Source organism: Myotis brandtii, unplaced genomic scaffold (assembly GCF_000412655.1).
Source record: "Myotis brandtii unplaced genomic scaffold, ASM41265v1 scaffold13, whole genome shotgun sequence".
Taxonomy (NCBI): domain Eukaryota; kingdom Metazoa; phylum Chordata; class Mammalia; order Chiroptera; family Vespertilionidae; genus Myotis; species Myotis brandtii.
The window spans coordinates 7245545-7251286 of NW_005354595.1; positions in this window are offsets into that span (position 1 = coordinate 7245545).

Here is a 5742-nt window from a genome sequence, read left to right on the forward strand (position 1 = left end):
TGCCCCGTACCATTTAGGACTAGACTTCCTTGTGTTTCAATGATTTGCTTTATCTTCTCAGTACTCTTTGTTGCACCCCCATCCATTTGAAGGCCACAGTGAGTTCGAAGCGCTGAGCCAAGCCCTGGTGCCCTGGAACAGCTGCCCATCACTGGGAGGGCACAGCCTACTTTTTGAATGGAATCCCTGCATTGCCACCAAGAGCTACCCAGTCTCCCAGGGAAAGAGAACATCCTAAGCTGTAATTAGATCACACTTCAGTTAGTTGTTAATCAGTTAATTGTCTGAGAAAACCCAGGGGTGGATGTAGGCAGAGATGCTAATGAAGGAGATGGGAGGATCCTCATTAGACTCCATCCACCTCACAGATGGAACAGTTTAGCAGTGAGGGAGGGAGCTGGTGAGCTGTGGAAGCAGGACAACTCTGCTTTGAAACAGCCTGTCTTCCCTTGTTCTCACCCCAGGCCCTGAAGTAGGTTTGCAACTGCCTTTGAAAGATTATGCCCCTTAGCCGTGCCCACCCATCCGCACCAGCTGGGGACACTAGATGTTGCCGTCATGCTCTGTGCACGCCTGACCTCTGAGTAGCCCGGATGTACAGGTGTACCTCAACTCCCGGAACAGCCATGCTCCTAATGTTGTATGGACATTTTTATAACTCAGCTCATCTCCTGACTGTACTTGAGAAGCTGGCTACTTAAAGGAACCCAGAGGTGAATTCTTTTGTAAAGAATCCTTTTGTAATGCAATTAATTGTCCCTTAATGTATCTGTTTTGTAAGTTTGGATTTTTGTATATCGGGTTTACCTTAAGCTTCTCTACTGAGGCATTCTGAGCAGGGTGATGACATGGCAGGCCGCCCTGCCTCTCCATAGAGCAGACGGCCCATGCACAGCTCCCGGGGTGTCCCCTGAGGAACTGCTTGGCCAGAGCTGGGGCCTGGATGTGGCAAGCAGCAGCAGGGAGGGGCTGGCAGCAGGCCTACTGCCCTCAGCTCTGCCTGCGATGCCTCCGGGTCTGGGTACAGAAAAACAAAGCATCTTTGCTGATGGTGAAATGAAGCAGTCTTCATACTTAGCAGTGATTATTTTTATCGGTAGTGATTGAACAGTGTTTTGCAATTTGTGAAACAGTGTGTTGTGTTTTGTAAAAAGATTTCATGTAACGGTGGGTCCTTTGGAAACCCTCCTTTCTGTTCTGCTCCACCTGTTCCCTCCACGCCCCAGGCTCAGAACACACGAAGACCGGAAGTCCTCAGGCAGAGGCGGTGTGTGGGCAAAGATGTAAGGGAGGCTGCTACCTTCCTCCTCTTGTGGGCTCTTATTTCATGAGATTGGGAAGGCCAGTCTTTCCCACGTCCTGGTGCTGGGAACCTGGGATGGGACCTGATGTCACACACCCCCCACCCTGTTTTCCAAGGCGCACCTGGCACAGGAAGCACATAATAAAGCATGACTGGGTGAGTGAGGACAGATCGGTCCATGTAAATATTAATCAGGGCCCCAGAGTGTGGATACTTCGAGGTCGAGGACAAGGGATTCTTCCAACAGTGAAAGACAAGTTGGGGGCGTGTCTGGGACAGACAAGTGAGGCAGCTGTAGGGACCAGTCAGTTGAGGTCTTCAATGTGCCTGGAGGTGACTCTCCATTGCTCATGGATCTTGCTGTCACACAAACTCTATACAGGATCAGCTGCTTCCGTGCCAACCGGACAAGTGGTAAGTGGAGCCGCTACCAAGAACAGCTTTGCTACATGGGCAGCAAGCGTCTCAGGGTTGGTGGGGGTCTGTCAGAGCCTTGCAGCTGGTGAGCATGTCTGGGTGTGGAGAGAGAAGGAAGGGGAAAGAAACGACTTAGAGCCTCTCTTCCTCCCAGCTCAGATTTTTGATCAGCAAACCAGGAAATCCAACCAGTCCCCAGGAGAAACTGCTTTCCCGTCATCCAAACTACGTCACCGCCTTCACTGTTTAGTTGTTCCTTCCGTCGCCCACCGACGCCATCCATCGAATCCAGGATTCCCTCACTTTTTTTAGTTTAGTTCTTAATCGTTTTATGAAAATAATGTACTTAAAGGTATTTTCTTAAGGTTTGTATGAGTGTTTGCACTGTGTGTTCATTTTAATGTGTTTGCGATCGCTCCGCTCCAGGAAGACCTGCGATGCTGTCTTGTGAGCATGACGTGAACAGGCTGCTTTGCTCCGGCCACTTTTCTTGTACAACCACGTGGGTGGACGAGATGTCCTCCCGTCTTTTCCATCTTTAGTTTCTATGACTGTGGAATAAATGTTCAGATAGAGACTTCGCTGTCGAGTGGACTGCTGACATTGTCTTTGGGGATTCAAATGCTGCTGTGGTACCAACGCCTTCCTGACACATGAAGTCTGGACCTGGCCTAGAGTGGGTCAACCACACCTCTAGTTTACAGATGGAAAAGCTACGGGTCAGGGAGTTACATACATTGCCAAGGCCACACAGCTTGTGACAGTCATAGCGGAGATTCTTACATAAGCAGTGCTGTTTACGGAACACCCATACTATAATGTCAGGATTCTGATCGTTGCCTTACAATATCTTCTTTTTCCTGTAAGCCCCCTGGTCTTTCCGCCATCTCACCCCAGCCCCGGCCTCAGCCTGGCCCCAGCTCCACAGAGGGAAGCGGGTGTGGTAAATGCACCTGCACTAGTCCATTGTCAACACTGTAGTCCCTGAGTCTCACAGAAATAGTTTCAAGCATCTCTTTTCGCTTCCTCATCCAACCAAGACCTGATATAAACACAGCTGCAAACACAGCTCGGCAGTCCTGCAGTCTCAGGCATCTTGCTGTCTCTGACGACTCGGGCAGTTTTAGCCGCTGGCCAACTTGCCGTCATGAATCTGCTAGCTGGACACATTCTTCACACACATTCTTTTGGAATATAACCAAGTCAAATCTCAGAAAAACATAGACCTACTATAACAAACTTGCCGTCATGAATCTGCTAACTGGACACATTCTTTTGGAATATACCCAAGTCAAATCTCAGAAAAACATAGACCTACTATAACCTAATTCAGCCACCAAGTTACCCAAGGATGTTTTGCATCAGTCATTCATTTTTTGGATGATTTTGAGCGAGGCATTGGGGCTAGCTGCTGGAGATGGAAAGATAAAAAAGCAGATTCCGATCCCGTGGAACTCAGTCTGTTGGGAGATCAAACTTGCAAAACAACGTGGCAGGGACTTTGATAAAGAAATGCACATCAGGTGCTATGGGAACAGAGACAACACTTCTGTGTAGTGTGCATGTGTGTGTGTGCATGTGGTGGATAACAGGAACCCTCCACCCAGGTAAAAGAAACATACAAAGTTCCAGAGCTGGGACACTACAGCAATCAGATAGCTTAGGAACATCAAATAGTCCAATATGACAAACATAAAGTACAGGTGAGTGTCAAGTTATAAGGACAGGAAAGAGAAATGCAGAGACAAGATCACTGTGCTAAATCAGATTTGTATCTAAAGACTGTAAGAACGGTTAAAGGATTTTAATCGGAAGAGGGACATATTTAAAAGATGAGAATCCTCACCACTGGGTGGAACTGGCTGTCAGTCATATGCATTTAGTTTGTAGGGCGGTGAGCAAATGAAGTTAGCTTTGTGATGTTTTGGAATGACTTAGCCATGACATCATTTAATCAGGACTGATGGACTTAGAGACAGACAGACATAGACAAACACGTATAGTTAGATTCCAAAGATGTCAGTCATTTTTTCCTAGAAATAGGAAAAAAATGTAGAAGAAAAATTGACTCCTCAATTTCTTTATTCACAATAGAAGTTAACATTTAGCACAGTGCCTGGCACCTACCTGTCATAAACAGTTAATATCTAAACCCAAACCACCTGCTGCTCAGTAGTCTATTTGTCCCCAAACCAATAATGTGATGCTCAGGATTGGCCTGAAAGCACAGAGCAGCCACGGAAAGTATCATATTGCTGACTGCAGATGCAGTGTGTCCAGCAACAGGGCTTGACCCCATGGTGTGTGTGTGTGTGTGTGTGTGTGTGTGTGTGTGGTGTTGGGACAGGCAGGTGCGGGGATTGAGGGACCATGACCTCTCTGGTGATACTGTAAGATTCCCCAGTTAAACCCGTTTCTGAACCCATCCTCCATGACTGTGAAAGTCATCACAAGTCCTGCTCGTTATAGGGAGTGACCACAAAAGGACTGTCCTGACCCAGCTCCTAGGATAGGTGGTGATCCAGAAAGAACCCATTTTGTGCAACCCTTTGCCAGATTTATGACTTCTGGTTGCCTGGTTACAATAAAACTTAAAATTCAAGAACCTGCAACTTAAAGAACTCCCTGGAAAACAAGTCACAATCTCTTACCCAACAGTGAGCTGTGAAAGAGAACCCAGAACAGTCAAAAAAAACCATCATCTTTTTAGGTATCATCTCAGAACAGACCCAATAAAACCACCAGGAGAAAGTACTTCAATTAATCAAAGAAATAAATAACTTAATCACAGTAGGCCCTTTATTCTAAATTGATGATTTCTGTTCAACAGAATTCAATTCTGTAACAGCAGGTGTAAATCAACTAATAATGGTAAATACAAAGTTTCAAAGAAAAACATAAAAGTAAACTGAATCCTGCTTTATTGAAGCTTGTGGAATATATAAAGTCCTACAGGAAGATTAGAGAGAATCTGCTGGAAAACAGGGATCACAACAACCTCCGTGGAGAGGTTGATAAGAGAAATTCTCCCTGTGGAGAGGCTGAGAGAAATTCATAGCTCACTTACCCCTCACTGTATGGAGTCCCCAGAGTACCCAGACCTCTTCACCATCTCAGTCCTGACCCCATCTTCTTCAATCTTGATTTTAAGATAGAAAGGGCTACAGTATCTGAAATTGATAGGCCTCAAGAAATTTAAAGACTTTAATGCGTGTAGAAAATTCAAAACTTCAATAAGGAAGCCAGCTCACCTTCACAAGTTACTTCACTGGTCAATAAAAATGAATCGAGTCATCCTGGACATAATTCATTAAGGCTTCAAACCATCTGGGAAAGAGTAGCACAATTATAACATTAATAGGGGCCTGGTGCATGAAATTCGTGCACGGGAGGGGGGGGCGGTCCCCTCAGCCTGGCCTGCACCCTCTCCAATCCAGGACCCCTCGGGGGATGTCCGACTGCCTCTCGCAATCCGGGACTGCTGGCTCCTAACCGCTCACCTGCCTGATTGCCCCTAACCACCTCTGCCTGCCTGCCTAATCGCCCCTAACTGCTCCCCTATCAGCCTAATCTCCCCTAACTGCTCCCCTACTGGCCTAACTGCCCCTAACCGCCTCTGCCTCGCCCCGCACCTGGGACCCAGGATTCCCCCCTCTGGTCGGTTGCAGGCACCCAGGACCCAGGCTTCCCTCCCTCTGGCCGGGCGCAGCCACAGGAGACCGTGGGCAGGCAGCTTTACCCAGGCTGCAGCCATAGGCACCCAGGACCACGGGGCGGATGGCTTGTCCCTCTCCCGGGCTGCAGGCGCAGATGCAGCCACTGGCGCCCAGGTCTACGGGGCAGGCGGCTTGTCCCTCTCCCAGGCCGCAGCCTGGCTGGTCCCCATTCCTCTCTCCCCAGCTCATTTGTGCCTGGCTGGTCCCCATTCCTCTCTCCCCAGCTCATTTGTGCCTGGCTGGTCCCCATTCCTTTCTCCCCAGTGTTGAGTGTCTGAGCAGTTCTGGCGCAAGGGTGCGAGGGTG